The sequence below is a fragment of the Papaver somniferum genome, chromosome 7 (assembly GCF_003573695.1).
Source record: "Papaver somniferum cultivar HN1 chromosome 7, ASM357369v1, whole genome shotgun sequence".
NCBI lineage: Eukaryota > Viridiplantae > Streptophyta > Magnoliopsida > Ranunculales > Papaveraceae > Papaver > Papaver somniferum.
Window position 1 is genome coordinate 172,750,678 of NC_039364.1, and position 27,247 is coordinate 172,777,924.

Below are 27,247 nucleotides of genomic sequence, written 5' to 3' on the forward strand. Positions count from 1 at the left end.
TGGACTAGGTCCCGGGGTTTTTCTGCATTTGCGGTTTCCTCGTTAACAAAATCTTATGTTGTGTTATTTACTTTACTTCCGCATTACAATTTTTTATATTATAATAAAGTAAATACACTTGTGCGTTAATCCTAATCACTTGTTATTGATCATATAGTAAATCGGTTTTAGACAGTCGCTACTATCAAGTGAATATCAAGTTGTTGTATTGTATCGAATTTGTCCATAAAAAATCAAACTTGGTATCAGACTTATATGTTGATATAAAAAGATTGTGGTATATTTGGGTACCCTCGTCTTTTCAGTTTTGTCGACTGATCCTATTCGATTACAAATGTAGCTTTATATAATTATATTATAGTTTTTCGGGTTAGGTGGGTTGGTCGGGTTAGGAACCTTATGCTTGCCCAAACTTAGCTTGGGTTTATAAAATTCGTGCCCAAACTTGCCCAAAGTTTTGAAATCTATTGCCCATGCCCGCCTAATGTTCGGGTTGGACATCGATTGGGTGGGTTGACCCAACCCAAGTCCCACCCTCCTCTCACATAAAAGCCTTTTGCCTGGTCCATGACGTTCAAATGGAACTCATCACTCTCCTTTTTAGGGTATATATATGAGTTATAGGGATTTTAATCCTTCCTTTTCCAGAACGATTGTTTAGTGTATCTCCTCGATGATTCTTAGGCAGGGTTTGGTAATTTTTAAGTACTTTCAAAATATTTACTCCCTCTTGTAGTAGGGTAAAACTGATTCCGGAGAAAAGAGTAAAAGTAGGTACGTTGATGAGAAACGAGTCTAGACCCTAAACGAATGTACTGCACAGGAGTACTTTAGATTCGAGAGATCAATCTGAAAAAGCGGGGGTATAACAACCACACCCAATAATTCGTTCGGCAATATGTATGGACTAAAATCCAATATAATTCCGAGAGCACCAAATTAAAGTGAGTGACGAGGTGTCGAACTCGCAAAAATAAATTCCTTACTTCTCTTACACTAACTAGTAGTACAATGACAAGCAGGTTCGTTCCTAAGGGAGAGTTGAGTCTAAGTTGCAATTCAATTTCTTAATAAGAATAATGCAAATATGAGGATGAAAATGATCAAGGACTCTTTCTCAGTCACGAAACGTGAATCTAATCAATATAGCTATGTTTCTGCAGAGTGCCCATTACTGATAACCCCAGAATATTTAGTACGCTCCAATATCCCGCAATCTCATGAATTCACCGGACATGAAAGCGCTCGACTACCGGATTCTACTTGCCAAGTTTCCTAGAAGTATGCTCTCTAGGTGTGACTTAAACAAATGCTTTAAGTTCTTTGAGATAGGTTATTCCTAGTGACAAATACATAGTCTCGACTCGTCTACTAGTGTCAATCTCCACACATGAATATTTAACAAAATCCCATCATCAATATCCACGTATCACTACTTGTATCAAGATTCTCTAGACAATTACGGATCGAAGAGGTCTCAACTAGCAGTAGAATCATCCATAAACCAATTTAATTTGCAACTTAAATGATTCACAAATAACTCCTAACCACTATTAGCACCGTAAAGAATGAACAATAACGAGACAAATTGCGAGAAACAGGCAGTTTAAATATCAAATTGAGTTCATGTTCCGGACAGTGAAGTCGTCCCTAATCAAATTCAATTAGCTACTGGAGTTCATGGCACAGAAACAGATAAAATATATGAAACTGAACAAGCAAACCAAACAGCAACAACAGGTGGTTATATGGATGGGAATGGTGGTGGATGTCCATTGGTGCCGCGAAGATGGAATGGACTGTGGAAGTGGATTTCTGCTGTTGTTATTGTGTGCTCGCCAGGTCCAAGTACTGCTGCGGTTGGTTGTGACTGGTACTCTGAACTGCAGCTGCTGGTAGTGATGATGTAGATGGTGTTGTGCTCGTCAGATCCAGGTCCTTCTGCGAACAGGTGAAAGTTGATTGATGGAGGCGAACTGGTGGTGTTGTAGATGGTGGTGGACTTGGACAGGACCTCATGCTGATGGTGTGGATGGTATGCAGGTGGATACGGATATGCAGGTGGCGTGCTGAGATGATGTATGCAGTGACGAATTGGATGGAGGTTTTTGGACTGTATGCAGGTGGTGGATGAAAGAGATGCAGGTGGTATGGATGCAGATGGTGGATGAAAGAGATGCAGGTGGTATGGATCAGATGGTGGTGTAATAGGGTTTGGAGCTGTGAACGGAGGTATGAGATGATGTCAAAACTGTAGCCTTCCGTCTTTTTTTATAGCTTCAATTTTCTCTTCCAGATCCTGCAATCAACGGCTGTATTTCACTTCAGCTGGTCTCTCGGCCAAGTTTTACAACAAACCCAATCTTCCAATATACGATCAATGTTTCCATGTTTATCTCAGTTTCTACCATTAATCCCCTGACCCTTCGCAAACAAACCACAAAATACATGGCATACGGACCTGGATCAGCGGAAACAAGACCTGAGCTTGTACTCACTCGTATGACATCCATTCACATGAATTCACAACCCCTGTAGTTCGAACCCTGAAATGCTGACCCAAACTGATGGCTCCAGCTGCTTCTTAACCCTTGTTTCTTGGCATACATACAAAATCTGGCCGAATCGAGCTCAAAACTAAACCATACTTTCATTCATTTAGGAACTCGAATCCTTCCTTCAATCTCCCTGTTCATCATCTTCAGTCAATGGCAAAGATCATTCTTCTTCCCTGCTCGGCAGAAGTTCATTGCTGTTAACTTGAATTCTAGACAGAAGCCATCTTTCCTTGCTGATTTGTGGATGTAGACGCTGTCCATATGCTCCAACGCAAACCCATATTCTCAATTAAAATCACCTCCTCCAATCATTACAAGACTAACGGAAATACACAACTTTCTTCCCAGTATTCTCTCGGCTAAACCTTCACACATTATCTCTTAACTGGTATTGAATCTTTAGTTCCGTCATGGCATCTAATATCCCTCTTAACCCTTTGCAACTGACCATCGAACTTGTAGTTTTCCGGCATGAACATATGTTCAGTGAACAACAAGACTTGGTCGCAACTGAACTTGAAACTGTAAAGAATTGGTCTTTCAGACCTTCTCTCAAGCACTAACAGGGTGTTAGTCCTCGAGGGAGTTGGGGGAATTTGGTGTAGTTTGGTTTTTTCCTGTTAGTCGTGGGGGAGTTCAAAGGAGTCTCTCGAAATCTCTGTTAGTCGTGGGAGAGTTTAGAAGAGTCTCCCAAACTCCCTAAAAAACCCTGTTAGTCGTGGGGGAGTTTGAAAGAAACTCTCAAACTCCCTGTTAGTCGTTAAAATTAGAATGCTAGGGAGTTGGTGTTTTTGGGGGAGTTCTGGGGAGTTCTAGGGAGTTTATAGTGTATTTTTTCCTCACTCCAAATCTCTCAAAAAAGTAGAGATTTCTGGAGAGTCTCTAAAACTCCCCACACTCAAAACACCAAACTCTCTCAAACTCCCCACACTCTCTTACACTCCCTAAAAATCCCCAAGATTCAAAATACATTAAACTCCCTCAAACTCACTCGTGGACTAACCCCTTGTAAGTGTGCTTCTGTTGAACAGATAGGATAGGAACTGGCTATATATTGGAAAGATTGCACAACTCCTTCCCTGCATTGCATTTCACATTTTAGAACAAACCCATTCTGAGAAACCTTCTCAAACACACATACATTCATTAATCTCAGAACTGTACTTCCACCTTCTCCATTTGCTCAGGGATTTACGGCAGCAATACACAGCTCTCTGTCTCGGCATGAAATTGACCTAGTTCTTCCCTGTTTCTTTGTTTCCTAACTCGAGTTTCCTTCTACATTTCGGCTTCGAAAACTGGCCAATCTCTCACCATTCACTGCCAACTTCAACGGCAAAGAGAAATTCTTCTTTCCTTCATTTCTTCTGAATTCGCACGTTTCACTAATTCCCATTCTTTCTGGTCTTCGAAAACCCATCTCTTGAACCGAAGTTACGAGCCACTGAAACCGTGGCTTTGCCGTTCAGAGAACGTTTGTTCCTGCAGCAGAGAACTAGGTCGTGAAGTTTACTGAATTTTCTCGACCTAGTTGTATGATGTTCACCTAATAAGAGAACTGGTGCCCCCTTAACGATCTGTAGGTGTTCTTTAGTAAACTGAAATCAGCTGCCAACCTTTCATGAATACGATGTCTACTTCCATTATTTCCAGTTTTGACACTTTAAAGTCGTGGTGCTTCTGTACTTCAACTCCGCCACGCCAATGTCTCCAATCAATGTATTTAGTTGATATTTGCCTTCTTTCTTGTCACATGATTCCAAAGCACCTACAAAATGGAAAAGAAGCATAATATACAAAAATACAATAAAAATAGCTAAGAAAAGCATGAAAAATTGATATACAAATGATATATTTTAGGCCCCTATCAAATTCCCCCACACTTATTCTTTGCTAGTCCTCGAGCAAACAAAACAAAACAAACTAAAATACAACAACTTCGTATCGTCGAGGCTACGGTTACTTTTAGCATGAATGACAAGTCTTTAAACCCCTAGGTGTCCCTAGTGGACGAGTTACAGTCTCGTGAAGGTTTACAAGAGGTGTACCTACAAAACCTTTTATTCCAAATTCCAGCTACCTGTGAAGAATCTATGAACAAATCCAAAATGATTACAGGAGGAAGTACCCATATGCGAATCAAATTCATATAAAGGTGACAAAGCTCTACTCAGAAAGTTGAACAAACCACAATACTCGGAATCTAACAAACCACAATCACACATGAATAAATTAAGAAGATGGATATAGAGATAGATGGTTGCGACGTTGACTAAAGTGAACGGTGTTTCCCATATATGTCTGAAGGTCACTGCCAAGATGAACCTATGAATCCTAATAGATTGAGATACTGGTCTGAATTCTAATATCAACTCAACTGGCATATACACCGGAACCAGTGATCGATAATCCTAATTCTAGATCAACTCAGCTTGCATATACAAGGGAACCAGCAGTCGATTTTATTAATAAAACAATAATAATAATAATAATAATAATAACTTTTTTTCTTTTTCTTTTTTTTCTTATTTTTTCACTTTTTCTTTACCGACAACATGATTAGATCTTTTGGATCCAAGCGCATGCTTATTGTCAGCAGATTACATGGTAATTCCCGTGGATCCTGCGCTCCACGCTTGTTTAGGCGACGGAGACAGGGAGAACACACACATATTACTATCCAAGTATCATTTTTTTATTATTTTTTTTATATACACCGGTTGGTATAATTGGTCTGGTCTCTTTTTTTTTTTTTTGTAACTCAATCACTCTATTTCATCCTAACAGTAATAACAACTCAATGTTAGTGACCCACCAAATCACTTAGAGAAACAAAAAGTTTGCAAAAATAAAAACAGAAAGTGATATGGTGACGATTCCGAGATATGGTAACAACTATCATGTTATTTCTAATACCTGAGCTATGTCCTTTTAGTTAATGGGTTCCTCAACTCCTTCAACCAAGATGGTTCCATCCACTTATATTGTATAGTGTTACCCTGAAGGCACAAGTTTCTAGATTTTGAAGTTTATCATGCAATTTTTTTATTTTTTTATTTTTTAACTAAAGCATCAAACTCTACAAATTATATACAAATTACATTAACTGATACTCCAACTCATAGTTATTTCTGATCAATAGAGGATAAACACTAAACAAGCTATTTAGTTGACATCTAATCCCGACTCAGCTAATATATACCTCATCGTCAAGAACAAATTCCATCTACTTAGAAAGGCTAGTGTTTATTCTAAATTGTTCAAAAATCTCTAAAAGTTGGAGTTTTGTATACGTCAATTTTTTTGTTCATATTATACCCTACCCCTACACTTAAATCAAACATTATCCTCAATGTTTTAAACCATTGCAAAAAGAATAAGAGGAATACTTGAAAAAGACAAGGAAGTAAGAATTGGAATTGTTCACCTGATTGACGCATACGATAAACATTCAAAAAAACTCCCCATATATCAACAATCTGAAAATTTGAGGATCCACCCACAAAACAATCTGCATATATAGCAAAAGCTTCACAAGAATGTTAGCAAATGGTGGGAAAAATAAGACTATCGTCCCACGAGAGTCACCCCCACACTTAGTCTTTTCTACACTCGAAAGTGTATACAAAACATAAGTGGAAGGCACTTCTATTGGTTTTTCTTCGCAAACCTGCATGGTATTAGACTCAAACACATATGGTGGATACTTGGAAGCAAGAAATTCGGAAAGAACTTTAGAAGCACATAGTTCTTGCCCCAAGTGAGGTATTTTCCTAAAAGATGGATTCCCAACTCTTTTAGAAACTACTTCAAGTTTGTGAGGATCATCAATATATAGAGACTCATATAAAGGGTTAGACAAACCTTGCATAATCTCACGCATTACGGGATACTCGGTATTTCTGAAAAAGTCCATTGATTCTCCTACATCACAAGTATCATAATTCTCATTCAAACTCTTTACGAGCCATTCTTCATCAGTTTCTTCTATATCCAAGTCATTAATAACTTCAGTGTTTCTAGACTCAACTTATTTCTTTTTAATAGGTGAATTATCATTATCACGATCAAGAGTTGAGCTAGTTATACCATTATTATCAACATTTAAGGATTAGTCTTCTCCGGAATCATCATAATCGATATTGGCTTCCATGTGAATGTTAGAATGAGTTTGAACCTCTTCTTTGTTCCGCTCTTCTTGAATTTGATTCATGCCATTTCTGGTGTTGTTTATATTCCGTTGAAGTTCTTGGAGTGATTGATTGTAACTCAACTGAAATTCACAAAATTGTTTCGTTGTTTGAAGCATTTGTTGCATTACGGGAATAGAAGCTTCAACAAAACTATCAAATTTCTGCTTTGAAGATTGCTCCGCCAAAATTGGATACACGCCACTTTCATAGTTTCCAGCCTAAGTCTCATCCCTTTGAATGGGTGAATGATCATAAATACAATCAGGAGTTGGGCAAGACTCATCGAAACAAGGTTCGGTTGGGTGTCTACCAAGTTGTTCCACTGCCTTTAGCTCATAGAGAATGTGATCGAGCATCTGCACATGTCTAAAATTAAACTGATTAAAAGTACAACTATCCTCCCATCCTTGTGATCGTTCATCATATCCAAAAGATTGGTTTTGATTATATCCCAAGTATGGTTGGAAGTCATAAGAATGAGAATTATATTGCTCACCATAGAATGTACGGTCTTGTGAACCATATGTGTTGTTCCCAAAAGGAAACATCTTGAAATATTATGCACACAACTCGTTTAGAGACTTACCTCTTGTTCCCAATTGTGCACACGCAAAAAGGATGATTTATGGTACCTGAAAATAAGATTCTAGGCAAACAAATTAGCAAAAGCAAAAAAAATAAAAAATAAATGCAAAAACATAAAATCAAATAACAGCTCAAACTACCGACTGCTCCCCGTTAGCGACGCCAATTTTCACGAGGTGTCGAACTCGCAAAACAAAATTCCTTACTTCTCTTACACTAACTAGTAGTACAATGACAAGCAGGTTCGTTCCTAAGGGAGAGTTGAGTCTAAGTTGCCAATTCAATTTCTGAATAAGAATAATGCAAATATGAGGATGAAAATGATCAAGGACTCTTTCTCAGTCACGAAACGTGAATCTAATCAATATAGCTATGTTTCTGCAAAGTGCCCATTACTAATAACCTAGAATATTTAGTACGCTCAAATATCCCGCAATCTCATGAATTCACCGGAAACGGAAGCGCTCGACTACCGGATTCTACTTGCCAAGTTTCCTAGAAGTACGCTCTCTAGGTGTGACTTAAACAAATGCTTTAAGTTCTTTGAGATATGTTATTGCTAGTGACAAATACATAGTCTCGACTCTTCTACTAGTGTCAATCTCTACACATGAATATTTTAACAAAATCTCATCATCAATATCCACGTATCACTACTTGTATCAAGATTCTCTAGACAATTACGGATCGAAGAGGTATCAACTAGCAGTAGAATCATCCATAAACCAATTTAATTTGCAACTTAAACGATTCACAAATAAATCATAACCACTATTAGCACCGTAGAGAATGAACAATAACAAGACAAATTGCGAGAAACATGCAGTTTAAATATCAAATTGAGTTCATGGTCCGGACGTTGAAGTCGTCCCTAATCAAATGCAATTGTCTACTGGAGTTCATGGCACAAAAACAGATAAAATATATGAAACTGAACAAGCAAACCAAATAGCAACAACAGGTGGTTATATGGATGTGGAATGGTGGTGGATGTCCCTTGGTGCCGCGAAGATGCAATGCTGTGGAAGTGGAATTTTGTTGTTGTTGTTGTGTGCTCGCCAGGTCCAAGTACTGTTGTGGTTGGTTGTGACTGGTACTCTGAACTGCAGCTGCTGGTAGTGATGCAGTAGATGGTGTTGTGCTCGTCAGATCCAGGTCCTTCTGCGTACATGTGAAAGTTGATTGATAGAGGCGAAATGGTGGTGTTGTAGATGGCGGTGGACTTGGACGGGACCTGATGTTGATGGTGTGGATGGTATGCAGGTGGAGACGGATATGCAGGTGGCGTGCTAAGATGATGTATGCAGTGATGAATTGGATGGAGGGTTTTGGACTGTATGCAGGTGGTGGATGAAAGAGATGCAGGTGGTATGGATGCAGATGGTGGTGGAATAGGGTTTGGAGATGAGCAAAGCTCCTCTCTGTTAGCTGTGAATGGAGGTATGAGATGATGTCAAAACTGTATCCTTCCGTCTCTTTTTATAGCTTCAGTTTTCTCTTCCAGATCCTGCAATCAACTGCTGTATTTCACTTCAGCTGGTCTCTCGGCCAAGTTTTACAACAAACCCAATCTTGCAATACACGATCAATGTTTTCATGTTTATCTCAGTTTATACCATTAATCCCCTGACCTTCTAAACAAACCACAAAATACATGGCATACGGACCTGGATCAGCGAAAACAAGACTTGAGCTTGTACTCACTCGTATGACATCCCTTCACATGAATTCACAGCCCCTGTAATTCGAACCCTGAAATGCTGACCCAAACTGATGGCTCAAGCTGCTTCTTAACCCTTGTTTCTTGGCATACATACAAAATCTATCCAACTCGAGCTCAAAACTAAACCGCACTTTCATTCATTTAGGAACTCAAATCCTGCCTTCAATCGCCATGTTCATCATCTTCAGTCAATGGCAGAGCTCATTCTTCTTCCCTACTCGGCAGAAGCTCATTGTTGTTAACTTGAATTCCAGACAGAACCCATCTTTCCTTGCTGATTTGTGGATGTAGACGCTTATACACATTTTCTATTTCGAGCCGAGTTTATCTCGCTTATCTATTTCTCGAAATATGTGTTAGTAAGATTTCGCTTTGGCCAAGTTCATCTTTACTAGTGACGAAAGTCATATTAGTTTCAATTATTTGAAAATCGCTTTGACGAAAAATAGCTTGTGAACAACAACTATATAACGTCCTCTTAGAATGTTTCAATGATTAAAATGAGAGTTTAGAATATATAACCTTGGAAGGATATAAACATTGTGTGGTAACACATACGTGTGTAAGTCCTTATTTCTTGAACCAAAGTATGCGTACTTTGCTGCTCAGGAAAACCGGAACTAAGTATGCGCACTGTCAGAAGTTCACGTCTCGTGAATTTCTGCTGGAGTTTGTGAACTGAAAACAAACTCATTCGGGGTACTTAAGTCCGCGTACCAGTATGCGTATTTAAGTTGGTAATTTTCTAAAAACGGTTATTCGTGAACTTAAACTTATATAAACTAAGGAATGCATACTTGCAAACCGTGGCTATTAAGTTCATGAATTGATTCGAGTGAATCAAATCGTTTTTGCTTCGATTGTGTCTTGTATACTTCTATAAGATCTAAGCAATTGAACAACTCTCTAACTAGTTCATTTGAGTCATTTGAACTATTTGTGGTAAAGAAGAATTTGGTTGATATGAAAGTGCTCATATGGGTAACCATTTGGTTAACTACTGTTGAACCAACTAAGTGTACATGTTTGGGTATGGCTACAAAAACCTAAATAAACGTGCATTTCATTTGTGTGTAACAAGCTAAGTTCGATCTAACGGTTGAAATATATTAGCTTGAATCTAATCAGGTTTTCATCTAACGATGAATATTGAATGCTTTGTTACCAAGGTAACTTTGATTGCAAACCCTGATTTGAAAATCTATATAAAGTAGAACTCTAGAAACTGGGAAACCTAATCCCCACACCTTCTGTGTGATACTAGTTGTATTATCTAGAGTCGATTCTCCTTTAGCCTTAGGTTTCTTCTCGAGACCGTGTATGTTAACGACTTGAAGACTTCATTGGGATTGTGAAGCCAGACCCAACTATTTTCTTTGAAGTTGCATGATCTGATCTTGCTGTTTCTATCGTACTAAGTACAATCTTAAGATTGGCTTGAAATTGATTTCTACGATAGGCAAGATATAAAAGATGTCACAAAAACCTTCGTCTCATCGTTTGTGATTCCGCAATATCTTCTTTCGCTAGTCGATTAAGATTATTATGAGGTGATTGATAAATCTAGGATGTTCTTCGGGAATATAAGTCTGGGTTATCAATTGGTTCCTGTTCACCTTGATTTATCAAAACACGGAACAAAAACTTGTAGGTATTTATGTGGGAGACATATTTATCTATTACCGTAGACTTTTCTGTGTGATACAAATTTGTTTATTAAAGTCTTCGACTTTAGGTCGTAGCAACTCTTAATTATGGGTGAGATAAGCTAAGGGAATCAAGTGTATAATATCCTGCTGGGATCAGAGATGTAAGGAGTGCAATTGTACCTTGGATCAGCGTGACATTGATTGGGGTTCAACTACAGTCCAGACGGAAGTTAGTTTGTAGTAGGCTAGTGTTTGTAGCGTCTTAATACAGTGTGTGTTCAATATGGACTAGGTCCCGGGGTTTTTCTGCATTTGCGGTTTCCTCGTTAAAAAAATTCTGGTGTCTGTGTTATTTCTTTTCCGCATTATATTTTGTCATATATTGGAAATATTACAGGTTGTGCGTTGAATCAATCAATTGGGAAATCCATTCTTTGGTTTTTGATTGAAATTGATTGATCCTTGAACATTAGTCTTTGGTACCGTTCAAGTGATTTCTCTTGTATTCAATTAGACTCGCAGATTTCTATTTGCTTGAGTAAGTATTGAATCGAGAAAGTGAGATATAACTCTTTGATATACTTTTATTAAGATTGAGTCTGACTGACTAGTTGATTCTCTTAAAAGTATATTAGAGTTAGTCCATATAGATTGCTAAGTGAAATATTGGGTGTGGTTGTTAGACCCCCGCATTTTCTATTGGTATCAGAGCAGGAAAACACGTTTAAAGACCTTATAAGTCTGTGTTTGTAGCGATATGACTCTATGGAAAGGAATTTTATCTCCATAAACGTACCATCAGTCTTCATTGGCTCAAACTACTTATGGTGGAAAATTGCTATGCTTGCTTTTCTTCAAGCTCGTGATTTTCAAACATGGGTACATGTTGTTAATGGCCATGATCCTCCGGTTAATACAGAAGGCGATGTATCTATACCTAAGGATATTGGTAGATATAGTCCAGAGGAAATCCTTGCTGCAAAGAAAAATTCTAACGGCTTAAATGCTATTATACATGCCATTACCCCAGATCTTCAGCATCATGTGACTACGTGCACAAAGTTTAAAGAAGCCTGGGATATCTTAGAAACCGTATTTTGAAGGAAATACTAGTGAGAAAGAAGCTAGGATTCAAAACCTAAATTCTGATTGGGAAAACCTTTGTATGGAAGATGAAGAATCATTTGATGAGTTTAGTCACAAAGTGTCTGAAATTGTTAATGCATCTTTTGCATTGGGTAAGACTATTCCTGAAAAGAACATTGTGATGAAAATTCTCAGATCTCTGCCATCTAGATACGATTCTAAGAAGCATGCCATCGTTGAAGGGAATAATCTCGCAACGCCTATCCAGAAATACGCTGGTTAGGAAGTTAAAGATCTTTGATCATGAGCATACTTCCAAGTCTAGTAAGGATGTTGCTTTCAAAGCACTAAAGAACACTAAATTACTTGATAAATGTAAAAGTGTGTGCATCTCTGAAGATGATCTTTCTAAGGCCGATTAATCAGATGAAGATCTTGACAAGTCAGTCTCGTTGATCACAAGACAGTTTAGGGATCTTCTTTTGAAGAGAAGTAAACGGTTCTCCCGAGATAAATCCAAGCCACCAGATAAACCTCATAATCGTGTTCCTCCTAAAAATAGGGATAATGATGAAACTGATGACGAGGATATGCCTCAGCGCTTTAAGTGTAAAGGTTTTGGTCATTTTGCAAATGAGTGTCCAAATCAAAAGAAATACGCTGGGAACAAAGGTCTTGCTGCAACTCTCGATGAAATGTCTGACAACTATGATTCTAATGAAGACGAAAAATCAAGTGTTGCACTTCTTTGTGAAAATATTGATTTTGATAATTGTAGCAATACATACATAAATCTTGATAATCTTTCAGAAGAAAACTCAGCCAATCTCGAAGATAAAATTGATCCTCTTATTGGAAACTCTTTGTGTAATGTTTCAGGTTCCACTATGTATCTAGCAGCTTGCACATCTCAAATGCCTGGATTATATCAAAGATTGATGTGCTCATATTGTTCACTCAAAGGTCATGAAATATCAAAGTGTTACAAGTATAAACACAAATTGAGGCATGTCAACAAACTTCAACGAAGAGAAAATCGAATAGCAAACAAGATCAAACTTGCTCAAAATACCGCTGAGGTATGTAACATTTTATCTTCGTCTAAGAAGTTAGTTTCCAAGGACAAAATAAGACCATTGGAAAGAAAGTTGTGGTCTAAGAAGTATGAGAAATAGGGTTCTATGAATTCCGATCAAAAGGGATGTGATGGACAAATTATTGTTCATCCCAGCACAACTTAAATTGTGTTGGTAAGTGCATCTTATCTCATGTTCCTGATTAAAAAGAGACAATATCTTGCACATCTCAGGCTTTAAGAAAAGAAAATTCTTTAGTTGTTTTGATATTTTTCTTTTGTTTAAACAAAGTCTGGAATTCACGTTTCTTTTCACACCTAATTGATTTTGGAAAGAACTTCCCTGTTTAGTCAATAAAAAGAGGGTTAAAATAGAAAATTCTGCATTTATAGAGTTGAGAGTTGTATGTTCACGAACCTGTGTGTATAAAGGTCTCGTAACCCTACATACCTTCTTCCTTCTCTAAAAACTTCTTTTATCTTGAGACTGCTTGTTGAGTTAAATTTTGATTTCCTCTCACAAACATGTACACTTATGGATACTCCAAGCATCATGTATTCTGATGGAAAAGATGTCAATATGATTGCTAAGCCACCAATCATGAAGGAAAAAGAGAAATATCGGTTGTCTCCAACTTTGAAAAGGAAAAGAAGGAATGCGAGGAAGCCAAGAGCTGTTCCTTTAAATTCTCAGAAGTTTTTTGATGTTCTTGAAGTGTTGAAGGAGAACTAAAGGAGATTCAACAGATTAAGGCGTTTGTGCTTAAGGCTCATGAGATTCATAAGTCCCTGGTTCGACATCAGTCAAGAAGGTTTATTGATATTAACTCCTATCTTCACGAACTTTATGTCACAATGGATGTTGACGACAAGGAGTTCGGGGACGATAAATAATTTTTCAAAGGTCTTAACATCTAGTAAATCTTCTTATAAGAATTTTTATTTCTTATGTTTTAGGAAGAATAACTAGAGTTTGGAATAGCCATTATTGTGATTACACATAGCTATGTCAAACGTTTTCATCTTCATTGTTTTTAGGTTTATTTGTTTAAATTCTAAAAATTGTGTGGAAGATGATTTTTGCAGTATTAATCTTTATGGTTTTATATATTGCAATTTTTTATGGGATATATGTGTTTGCGTCCGTGGACTATGATTGTCCCATACCTTGTCAAAAGTTAAGTCGTTCATATGTCGATATGCATGTATTGATAAAAGAATGAATGAATTTTTGACATTACAAAATTTAAAGCCTTTTATGTCATATTTTGATGGAAGAAAGGATAAAACTTTTGTTTATGAGGATTATGTCTATTGTATGTCATTGTGCAAATAGTGATGGAAAATAGGATGAATCCTTGTCTATTTTGCAGTATTGATCTTCACTGATCCATATTTTTTATGTATATATTGTGCGGCTCCGTAAGTTCTCTTATGTTGAGCATTTACGATTAAATTAATCATGGGCTTTCTTGTGGTTAATTTAATTGAGTATTTTTGGATTCAAATTCATATTCGTATGTAATTTGTTATGTGCAAAGAAATCCTTCTTTTCTTGTGAAAATAAGGTCGCTCTTGTTGTTCTTTCGGGAATGACATTTTATGGGGGAGAGTTTTTAATTGAACTTATGCTTAATTTCCAATTTTTGTGGGGAGTGCGGCTGTGGAATATTATAGGGGTTATCTTGTATCTTTATAAACTCCTTGATGAAAGCAACTAGCTTAGGCTATATAATTGCATCTAAAAAGTTGATATGTGCTTTATTTTGTTCATGAAATGTCTCTATGAAAATTTCATTAGGATCCCACTAGTTTTCGTACCTTTGCCAATTTTATTGACAAAAAGGGGGAGAATTAATGTGTAATTCACACTACAAATACATATGGTTTTCGGACCATTATGTAAGGGGGGGTGGTTTCCATGTGAGATGGAGTATTGACTAAGGGGGGGTGATACATATCACCATAGTATTGTTATCGAAGTTGTGATATAATTTAACTTTGATGTTGTGTAATAATACTATGACACCGTGTAACAATGATTGAGAATTCTTGTTTTCTCATTGTTATAGCTACGGATTTTCAACAACGATGATACTAAACTTACAACCTTTGGGATCATTGGAGTACTTGGAAGTGACGAAGATTTCGAGTAATGTTGAAGAACCAAGGAGATCAGGCATATGGAAGAGAAGCTACAAAATTTTATTTATCTATTTTTGTTTTCCATATGTATTGATAGTTGTGTCACTAAAATTGACAAAGGGGGAGATTGTTAGAGAACTGCTCGGTCGAACTCGCATGCGTTGCTATCTCAAGCATGTTTGTCAATGTTAGTGATCAAAACTATAAGTCTTGATTTCTAGTATACTTATAGCTAAGTCTCGGATTAGGATAAAAAGTGTAGTTGAGCTCAAGACTCCATGGCGATCATCATACAAAGACGAAGAACTACTCAAGGAACTGGTGAAACTTCATCGACTAAAAGGTATGTGGAGACTTGAACTTATCTATCACTCAAAAGTCTATCTACTTTATCTCCTATCTTGAGACAAAAGTCATATTGCTATATAGACTTCGAGTATATACATTTGCTATTTCGAGCCGAGTTTATCTCGCTTATCTATATCTCGAAATATGCGCTGGTAAGATTTCGCTTTGGCCAAGTTCATCATTACTAGTGACGAAAGTCATATTAGTTTCAATTGTTTGAAAATCGCTTTGACGAAAAATATCTTGTGAACAACAATTATATAACGTACTCTAAGAATGTTTCAATGATTAAAATGAGAGTTTAGAATATATAACCTTGGAAGGATATAAACATTGTGTGGTAACACATACGTGTGTAAGTCCTTATTCCTTGAACCAAAGTATGCGTACTTTTCTGCTCAGGAAAACCGGAACTAAAGTCCGCTTACCAGTACGCGCATTGTCGGAAGTTCACGTCCCGTGAATTTCTGCTGGAGTTTATGAACTGAAAACGAACTTATTCCGGGTACTTAAGTCCGCGTACCAGTATGCGTACTTAAGTTGGTTATTTTCTAAAAACGGTTATTCGTGAACTTAAACTTATATAAACTAAGGAATGCATACTTGCAAACCGTGGCTATAAAGTTCATGAATTGATTTGAGTGAATCAAATCGTTTTTGCTTTGATTGTGTCTTGTACTTCTATAAGATCTAAGGAATTGAACAACTCTCTAACTAGTTCATTTGAGTCATTTGAACTAGTTATGGTAAAGAAGAATATGGTTGATAGGAAAGTGCTCATATGGCTACCATTTGGTTAACTATTGTTGAACCAACTAAGTGCACATGTTTGGGTACGGTTACACAAACCTAAATAACTTGAATTTCATTTGTTTGTAACAATCTAAGTTCGATCTAACGGTTGAAAGATATTATCTTGAATCTAATTAGGTTTTCATCTAACGGTGAATATTGAATGCTTTGTTACCAAGGTAACTTAGATTGCAAATCCTGATTTGAAAGTCTATATAAAGGAGAACTCTAGCAACTGGGAAACCTAATCCCCACACCTTCTGTGTGATACTAGTTGTATTAGCTAGAGTCGATTCTCCTTTAACCTTAGGTTTGTTCTCGAGACCCTGTAGGTTAACGACTTTAAGACTTCATTGGGATTGTGAAGCCAGACCCAACTATTTCTTTGTAGTTGTGTGATCTGATCTTGCTGTTTCTATCGTGTTTGAGTACAATCGTAAGATTGGATTGAGATTGATTTCTCCAATAGGCAAGATATGAAAGAAGTCACAAACACCTTCGTCTCATCGTTTGTGATTCCGCAATATTTTCTTTCGCTAGTCGATTAAGATTATTGTGAGGTGATTGATAATTCTAGGCTGTTCTTCGGGAATATAAGTCTGGGTTATCAATTGGTTCTTCTTCACCTTGATTTATCAAAACACGGAACAAAAACTTGTAGGTATTTCTGGGGGACACAGATTTATCTATTACCGTAGACTTTTCTGTGTGATACATATTTGTTTATTAAAGTCTTCGACTTTGGGTCGTAACAACTCTTAGTTGTGGATGAGATCAGCTAAGGGAATCAAGTGCGTAGTATCCTGCTAGAATCAGAGACGTAAGGAGCACAACTGTACCTTGGATAAGTGTGAGATTGATGGGGGTTCAACTACAGTCCAGACCGAAGTTAGTTTGTAGTAGGCTAGTGTATGTAGCGGCTTAATACAGTGTGTGTTGAATCTGGACTAGGTCTTGGGGTTCTTTTGCATTTTGCGGTTTCCTCGTTAACAAAACTTCTGGTGTCTGTGTTATTTCTTTTCCGCATTATATTTTGTTATATAATTGAAATATCATATGTTGTGCGTTGAATCAATCAATTGGGAAATCCAACCTTTTCTTGTTGATTGAAATTGATTGATCTTTGAACATTGGTACCGTTCAAGTGATTTCTCTTGTATTCAATTAGACTCGCAGATTTTTATTTGCTTGAATAAGTATTGAATCGAGAAAGTGAGATATAACTCTTTGATATACTTTTATTAAGATTGAGTCTGACTGACTAGTTGATTCTCTTAAAAGTATATTGGAGTTAGTCCATACAGATTGCTAAGGGAAATATTCGGTGTGGTTGTTAGACCCCCCGCTTTTTCAGACTCGATCAAAAAAGATATTAAAGAGATTTATCTCTTTCTAAATACAATCAGTAAATCAATAGGATAGAGATCTGTGAGACTGATTGATATGAGAAATAACTTGAACGGTACCAAAGACCAATTATATGGTGTCAATCAAGTTCTATCCAACAATCAAGGTCGGATTTATCAACTGATTGAACTACGCACTAACTGTGATATTTCAATTATATAAACAAATATAATACGGAAAAGAAATAACACAGACACCAGAAATTTTGTTAAAGGGGAAACCGCAAATGCAGAAAAAACCTAGGACCTAGTCCAGATTGAACACCACACTGTATTAAGTCGCTACAGATTCTAGCCTACTACAAGTTAACTTCGGACTGGAATGTAGTTGAGCCCTAACCAAGTATCACACCGATTAAGGTACAATCACGTTCCTTGTGCCTCTTGAACCAGGCCAGATTCTACGCACTTGATTCCCTTAGCTGATATCACCCATAACTAAGAGTTGCTACGACCCAAAGTCGAAGACTTATAAACAAATCTGTCTCCTACATATAAGTCTATTATGATCGATAAATCTGTCTCCCACAAAAGTACCTATGAAGTTTTGTTCCGTTTTTTGATAAATCAAGGTGAACATGAACCAATTGATAATCCGGTCACCTCACAATAAACTAACTGATTAACAGGAGAAGTTATTGCGGAATGACAAGAGTCTGAGACGAAGAACTGTTGTGATTACTTTTTATATCTTACTGTTGATGGTGGATTTTCATTTTAAGGCTAAAAATGTGAAAGCCCGAATTATGCGCTAACATCATGCAAAAGATAAAGCAACTGATAAAATGGTGAATACTTACTCACTATAAACTTATAGCATTATCAATTAATGCATGACCAGCCTTGTATTTTCTGTACTGATCCACTCTCATTGTTGGTGCGGCATGACGACTGAGTGTTGCTCTCAGCAGAGCAACACGAATCTCCAAACGTTAATAATGAAGCATATACGAAATACCCGTACAGGATGCAATTCTCGAAGTGTTATACTAACCCGATCGAGCATCTGGACTGTCTACGACAGTCTTGGAAATAATCACGACTACGCAAGTCGGCCACAAAGGTGCAAATTAACGCCTGACAAAATAATCACCAAACGCCAGCCCAGAATTGATATCCAGACTGGTGTGGAGCAGCTTGGAAAATCTTGTGCGCACAAGACCGCCTACGGTAGTCTCAAATTCATCACGACCGTCCAACTTCACCAGAATGGTTGGACGACGTAGATTATCCCATAACCGGTTAGGCAAGCTTGTCTTGTACACCGGCGGACCTTCTTCCTACCTTCATGACCAACTCTTCCCTAACCTGACCAGATTGCAATATACGATTGTCCGAAGTTGGGTCAGCGTGGAGAATTGAGGGTCGCAGAAAAGTCCACTAAAAACCTAAAATTAATCACAACCATCCAACTTCACCAGCATGGTTGGATGGCTTAGATAAAGCCTGAGGTGGTCGGACATATACCACCATGCTCACCACCGGCCCAGCAAGGGTCCCACACGGTCGTCCTCTCCGGATAAGATATGTAGCACATGTTTTCGGTTAGCCAAACATGCATGCACACGACCGGCCAAGAAACCCTAATTAGGGTTTGTGTCGCAAATCGATCACGAGCAACCATACCATGGCTGGTGGCCTCGATTCACACGCCAAAACTAGGCGTGGTCACGCTTCCCAATTGCAAACCAATCTCGACTGTAGGATCAGAATCTCGCAGAAATAATCCCTCAGCGAAATTATTAACAACACAACACAACAGTGTGGCAGAACAACTTCAGAAATGACATAATAAACGACGTCAGCTAAATCATGAGAAAAATGTGATGGTCCTGCGAAAATTAGGGAGTTTGCGAGATTAACATTTGTAAGGTTGCGAGAATGTCACAAGCCATATCCGAAAATAAAGGACAGATTAGCTGTCATCCATTATGAAATTCCCTATAAATAGCCATTCAATTGTAAGGAAAGGGGGATAGATCTTTTTGGAGAGTAGTATCTAACAAACAGGAGAGAAAAAAATCAAGTGTGGTTGTTGTTCTTATTCCCTTTCTATTTTCTTGTAAGATTGTTCAAAAGATTAATCAATAAAATTAAGATTGTTAATCTAAAATGAGTTGAATATTAATGAAATCTTGTGAAGGGTGTAGTGTAGGATTTCCTGCAACTACATAATGGCGCTAGAAACAGGGAGGGATTAAAGATTGAAGATTGTTCTAGAAAAAATTGAAGATTAATATTGAGATTTGTGAAGATTTGGAGTAATTGGTTAAGAATTTTACATAATCTCTTGCAATTCATTAATATTGAAGAAATGGCTAGAAGAAGAAATACATCAGAACAACCAACTACTGTTAGAAGAAGAAGAGACTTGCTGGAAGGGAAAGAAGTGAAATGGGAGAATCTACTAGAATGAGAAATAATGGAGAAAATCAAATTCAACCACCAGTTCAATAAACACTAGTAACAGGAAGGAATATAGATTATGATAGGGTGAGTATACACACTTGGCAATCAAATTCAGCAGAAGAAGTAGAAGAAGAGCAGCAAACCAGGAACCATAGACAGGTAGAGAAAAATCAAGAAGCAGATGAAGGAATAATTCATGGAGATGAGGAAATTGGAGCGTTAGAAACGTTGAGACGAAGAATACATGAAGAAAGAAGAGCTGAGGCAGAAGAACGTGCAAATCTAACAAGGCAAAATCACGAATTGAGGATGGAAAATATGAGACTATAGAGTAGAACATCGAGAAGTACTACAAGATCATATTCAAGATCGACTAGAAGAGAGATGAGGAGAAACTCACCCACAGTTAATGCTGAAAATAATATTCGAGAAGAAATACCAAATCCTAATGAAGAACATTGCGAAGATAGAGAAAGAACTGATGATCGCTACGTTCCACAAAATGAAACTTTTGGTGATATGCAAAATGATAGAAATCAAGAGAATGGACAATATCAGGGACGAAATAATCAAGATGGCGAAGGGAATCGAGAGGAAGGAAGGAGAATTTTACATGAGAGAGAAACTCAAAGAAATCAACAAACGATTGAAGAAGAAATTGAAAGACACTATGCTGAACAGGCACGTTTAGTTCGCGAACGTGAAAGATTGAGAGCAGAAATGGAAGAGCAAGACCTGCATGAGGCGATTCGCAAGAATAATCACGACAATCGAGAAAGAAGGCGTACACAAAACCGGAATAACGGTAATCTCAATGAAGAGTATGATAGAGTACAGAGGAGGGCTGAAAGACAACGAATGAAATTGATAAGAAATGAACAAAATCATGGAGGGGAAAATGAGAGACATCATCATATGTGAATTCAAGATAGAGATGAGAAAGAGAATCGCAGGAGAAGATGAGATGAGGATGATGAAGAAGAAATGCATAATTTCGCAAGAGAAGAAAGACATGAACGTAGAAGAAGGGAGGCGAAATTAAAGAGACCAATGGATCAAAATTCAGACGTAAATGGACAAATCTTAAAAGAATTGGAAGAAATGAGAGGAATGTTGAACAATAGAGGAGAAGTAGGCAGAAGACAATTAGATGAAGCTATAGAGGAAGCTGCGAAAACTCCATTTACAAGAGAAGTACAGCTAGGAGGAATACCCCCTAAATGCAATTTGCCTGCATTAACCAACATTTTTGATGGAACAACTTGTGCAATTCAACACATTAAAGCCTATGTGAGCTACATGCTACAATGGGAAAATCATGATGCCGTATTATGCAAGTATTTTGCATCCAGCTTAACAGGGGATGCGTTAAAATGGTTCGAAGTTTTTCCAAAGAATACAATAACATCCTTCAATCATTTGCAGACTACATTCCTGGGGGCATATATAAGTAACAATTCTTCGCGACCTGGTATTGAAGACGTGTTTGGATTAAAACAAAGGATTGGCGAAAGTTTGAAGCACCTAACTAAAAGATGGAGAACTATGTGTAGCGAAATGGCTGGCCGTGTGGATGAGAGATATTTTATCTTATCATTTATCAACGCTACGTTTGCAACCAATCTATTGTATATCCAAATTTTCAGAGTCAAGAATACGATCACAATGAATGAATTGCGAGAACTTCAGGAAGAATATATTGATCTAGAGGAAAGGAAAAATGAAATGAAATCATACCCGGTTGCGAACACCAGTTCACAAACAACTAATGCAAGCTTATTACCCAAACTAATAAACAGAGTGGCGAGCACTTCGCAAGTACAACAAGAAAAGGTGACGGGCAACAATCAACAGAAACTGGTGGCTATGGGAAGCCGAGATCAAGAGGAGTATGAAAGAGAAATAAATTTCTACAATCGTGGTGGAAATAACAAGATTCAAAGACTCGATCAGCCGCAAGAAACTTATGGAGGTCAAAGACAAAACTATAATAGAGGAAAAGGAGGTCACAAGGTAGTATGGGAAGAAATCAAGATGCCACCTCTAAATGCAAGTGTGAAGAAAATATGGGAAGCTATAATTTTGATGGAGAATATACCAACACCATGGAACATGGGAACGGAACCACCTCCAAACCACAGAAGTCATGAGTTCTGTTTTTATCATCATTTTCATGGACATACTACAAATGATTGCAGAAATATAAAAAGAATTATTCTGAGAATTATATATCAAGGAAAACTAAACCACTTTTTGGTAGGGCACCCACAATCTCAACCATTTCCACCACCACCACCAGAGCATCACAGAGTAAACACGGTGAAAAAAAAGGAAACATTCTTCATATAAGTTGGTGCAAAAGCAAAGAATCTATTATGTCACTCTATCGTACATTCATACAAGACAATTGAAGATTTTCATGACAATGTTTTGAGTAGAGTGTTCGCAAGAGACAATGAAGGAAGAGAAATTATGAACATTGCAAAAATCTCGCCACTAGAGGAATGGCAGAAACAAACTATTTCTTTTACCGCAGAAGAAGTCCCCGAAGGTGGAGAGGTACATGACAATCCATTGGTGGTAAAATTAGAAATTAATCCAAAAGTGTAAGAAGATGAGGATGATGAAGCTGAAGATTCATGGGCAATTAATAGGATTCTAACCGATACTGGAAGCTATGTGAACATTTTATTTTATCATACTTATAAAACTATGGGAGGAAGAGATGATGATCTTATAACATCAACATATAAGATATATGGTTTTAATGGTACTGCCAACAAGCCTAAAGGGGAGGTTACTATGCGAATTCCATTGAAGGGAATATCTTCTGAAATCCTGTTCTGTGTCGTTGACGTAGAATCACCCTACAATGCATTAATTGGTCGACCTTGGCTACATGGGATTCTAGGTGTAGCTTCAACTTTCCACCAGTGCATCAAATTCCCTCACCCCAGCGGTGTAGGAATCATAAAGGGAGATTGGGTTGAAGGAAAGAAGTGTTACGAAACTGAGGTAGAATCCTGCGAAGGAAGAGCAAACAAGAAGGAAAGTTGGCGACACAAAATCAAAGAGACACAAAGAAGTGAGAGATTAATGGTGGATGCAATCAAACGCAAAGAAAAAGAAATGTTGTGAAACTAATGCGAACTCAGAATAAGAAATGGTGAACATACCACTACCAAGGAAGCAGTAGCATAAAATAACAAAGAAGCAGAGAATGGCAAAGGTAATAAAAATAAGAAATGTATGAATGATTGATTTGTTGCGACACTCTAAAAAACAAATAAAATTCTCAAAAATACATTTTATTGAATGACAAAATTGAGATTGCGAAATGCAAATACGATATGATGATGTGCGAGAATCTCGCAGAGATAATGAATTCTACAAAAGACAATCAGAGAACAATGACAAAAGATAAAGGGGCGAACCTTTATGGCGTACTCCCTAGTTCGCGAATACAATTTCGCAAGAGGAAAATGTAAGACCTAAAGTACGTCATATAAGGGGGTACCTGTTGCATGGCTCAGGAAAAGGCTACACCGCCACCGGAACCCGAGTCATGGAGATTTGGGGTCAATAAAGCCCATCCGGGAGAGGCACCTTAGATTCTCAGCTTAAGCATATGACTTAGGTTGGGCGACTAAGGTAATAAGGACTCTCCCAAGGAGTGCATAATCTGACCAAGGCGCTGAGGTACACGGTTGAGTCAAGAGTGCCAGGGGCGTCTGGAGCGTACCTTGCCATTCTTGACAAGTCTTGGATTATACTGCACTCGGCCCGAAGAAAACCCCACTTAGGGTGCAGTCTCGTAACCATAATCCCTATAGGTAAAAGGGATAAGAGGCTGCGAAAACAACTGGTTGTTGTTAAGACCGGATGGGAGGATCCAACCTTGTATGGTAGAGGTACGCCTCCTTGAAGGGGCAACCAGGGGAAAGATAAGGGCGACACCCTCCATTAGGGAGCTGATAAGTATCTTAAGACGCAAATGTCATGAGGCTTTTTACTCTCAAGGGTATTAAGGATTGTCATATTTGTGCGACAATCCTGAATAGGCAATAATACAAAAGAAAAAGATAAGATGAGATCAATGGATTTTCGCATGAAAGTGCGAAGACGTCCTGCGATTTCGTTCGCAAGACGGCAATGTAATGGGGCTTTATTTTCGCAAGAATATTTAGGCCTGTCATATTGTCGCAACATTCCTAAAGAGGCAATAATACAAAAGAAAAAGTTAAGGCAAGATCAATGGGTTTTTGCATGAAAGTGCAAGGACGTCCTGCGATTTTGTCGCAATGACAAGGGGTGGCATGATAAGACCTTTAACTAGGAAGGCAAAATAAGACCACACAAAAATGAAATTTTGAAAAGAATCAAAATTCACTTCGCATATGATTGCAAAATTATACAAAAAAAACTGCGAAGTTGAGGCACAAAATAAGAGAAATCCGCAAAATCTCTCATTTGGATACAAATAACAGAGGCAAGTATGGGAATGAACGAAATCAGGAAATGTTATTTGTCTCCATATGATAAATTTACGCAAAAAGTTAAAAATTAATGATTATGTTGATTAACCATATTGCAAGGAAGAATTGTCTTAATGAATGCAGGTCAAAATAAAAGAAACTTATATATTAAGGAATACGGGGAACCAAGAGAATTCGCAAAAATACAAAAAGAAGGAATAAACGTACAAGTATTACAGAAGATCAAAGAAAGAAACAAATGCTACTTCTTAGTTGATCCATCATCATCTTCATCAGATTTGCTCTCTTCTTCATCCTCATCAGAAACTTTACCTCCATCGGAACCTTCATCACCATCAGATTCCTCATCATCATCTTCGCTATCAGAGATGATCAGACTAGGAGTGTTCTTTGGGATCTCCTATGAGAGACAAGGATATTCAGAATGAAGAATACTATGGTCATCGCAAACCCTTTGAATAGTTTGATTGCGAAAATACAGAGCGTCATTCTTAAAGTTCGCAACATTGATCTTGAATTGATTCTTCAATCTAGAATATTTGTCGTTGCGAGAAGAAAGACTCTTTGTGAGTTCCCCTTTCTCAGCTTCAAGTTCTTCAACTCTTTCGCGATATCTAGTTTCAGAACCTGCGAGCAAAAGGCAATCAATTAATGACTTGATGAAAATTCATAAGAAACAAAAGATTAGTGAAGAAGAACAGTTAATAACCTTCTCTGTCAGAAATCATATCTCTAATCAAGGCTGTATGCTCAACTTGGAGACTAACATTTACACCTAAATCTTTTCTGGCATCGTCTAAGATTTTTCGCAGCCCAAGCGAATTCATCCTCATTATTTATAAGGAGACGAGAACGAATTTGGTTTTCTCTCTCGTTAAGCACGACATTTTTGCGGTTAGCTTCATCCCGTTCAAGTTGAACTTCAAAAAGAATTTCTTGGAATTTCTCCAAAGTCTCAGCACCTTGGTTAGAAATGCGATCCTTATCATCTATGAGACCGCTAATTTTGGTTCTTAGCTCATTGATTTTATCTTTAGAATCAAGAAAGAAACGCTTAAATTGGTTGGCTAAGCCTAAACTAGATCTATGGTCAATCTCTAAGAGGCGAAATTTGGATCTCAGTTCATTCAGAGAAAGAGATGAAATTTTATCATTTGAGAAACTATTTAAAGATTTATTAAGATGCTCAAGAAGGGTGTCATTATCCAAGGCATTAGGAAATGAACGAAGAACGGTAGCTTCATCAGAAAGACCATAAATGTCTGCAAAAAGGATCAATCAAATAAGATAAAACAACAGGATGAATGAATGAAGGGAAAGGAGAAAAGTAACGTACCATAGAGTTGATTATTAGCTTGTTGAAGACTAGAAATTTTATTCTTGTGCGAAGAAGAATCAGTTTCTAGTTGTTTGTTCTTCTCGCGAAGACCTTTGACTTCAGCTTATAATTGTTCGTTCTTCTCACGAAGACCCTTAGCTTCAGTTTCCAGTTCCTCATTCTTTGTACGAAATTGAAGATTCTTCTTTTCAAGAATTTCGCGTCTCCTCTCCAGATCTGAGGCAACAGCGAAAGAAGCTTTTCCAGCCTGCGAGAAAATACAAGAAATGTTAAAATAAAAAGAAATTTTGAGTCACAATAATGAAGAAATAAAAAGACGAAGGCATACCAAACTATTGATAGAATTTAGGAAGCTAGGATTCACTGATCTGGAGACCCCACGAAGAGAACTATCACCATCCAACAAATAGTATGCTTTTTTACAATCTCGTTTGCTAACTGTAAAATACTGCTTTTTTTACTTGTCCGTAAATAGTTGCGAGAGATTTGCATATACTGGCGAGGCAATTATCTCTCATCCCTTGCCAAGAATCAGAGAAGATACCAGATAACTGTGCCATAGAGGATTCAAGTGGAGAATCTTTATTCGCAGCAGAGTCGTCATCATCATCTTTGTTGTCTTCATCATCTTCAGAACCATCAGGGAAATGAACATCTGAAGGAGGAGGAGAATTCCCTCTCTTTCTTTTCTTTGAAGAGGATGCAAATGATTTTCCTTTGCGAAGAATATCTTTACCTTTATCACCAGCCGTCGCAGCTTTGGTGGGTTCTTCTACTTCAGCAATAATCTTCACACACAAATGAAGATTAGTGATATACGCATTTATGTGTCTAATTTGTCCTCATTTTTTCGTATTGTTAGTACTCGTTTTCGTCCTTATTATGGTGTTTTGTGTGTTTGTAGGTATTTTTTGGAAATAAACATTTTTGGAAAATTCGGCTCGAAAAGTTGATTTTGACACCCGGAGGACACGTGTTATTCGGACTCCCCTGCCTTGATAGTGGGAACCTTAGTTTATAAGGGGCACCCTAACTGGACAGCTGTTATTTACACTCCACAGACGGATAGGGGGGCAACCCTTTCTTCCTCATTTGACCGATGAAATTGGCGGGAAAAATAACTTTGAGCTGCCGTAATTAGGGTTTGTGATTTGAGCATGTTACAGTGAGACTAAAGGGATGGAATTTATAGAACATGTTCCTATGGACGAGACAGGAATAATAAAGGTGTTGGTTTCGGCCCAGTTTGGTTGGGTAGCTCGCAAGAAGGAAACAGGGGATCACATCACGCTGGACAAATATTCACGGGATTTCTTGTGTCTAGCGTATATCTGGAGTGAATTGGACTCCTTCTGAAGATATTTCGAACGTATTGGAGTGTGTATATGGCCAGGAAACAGCGTGATAATATCAAAAAGGGAAATTATCTCGTGGAAGATATTT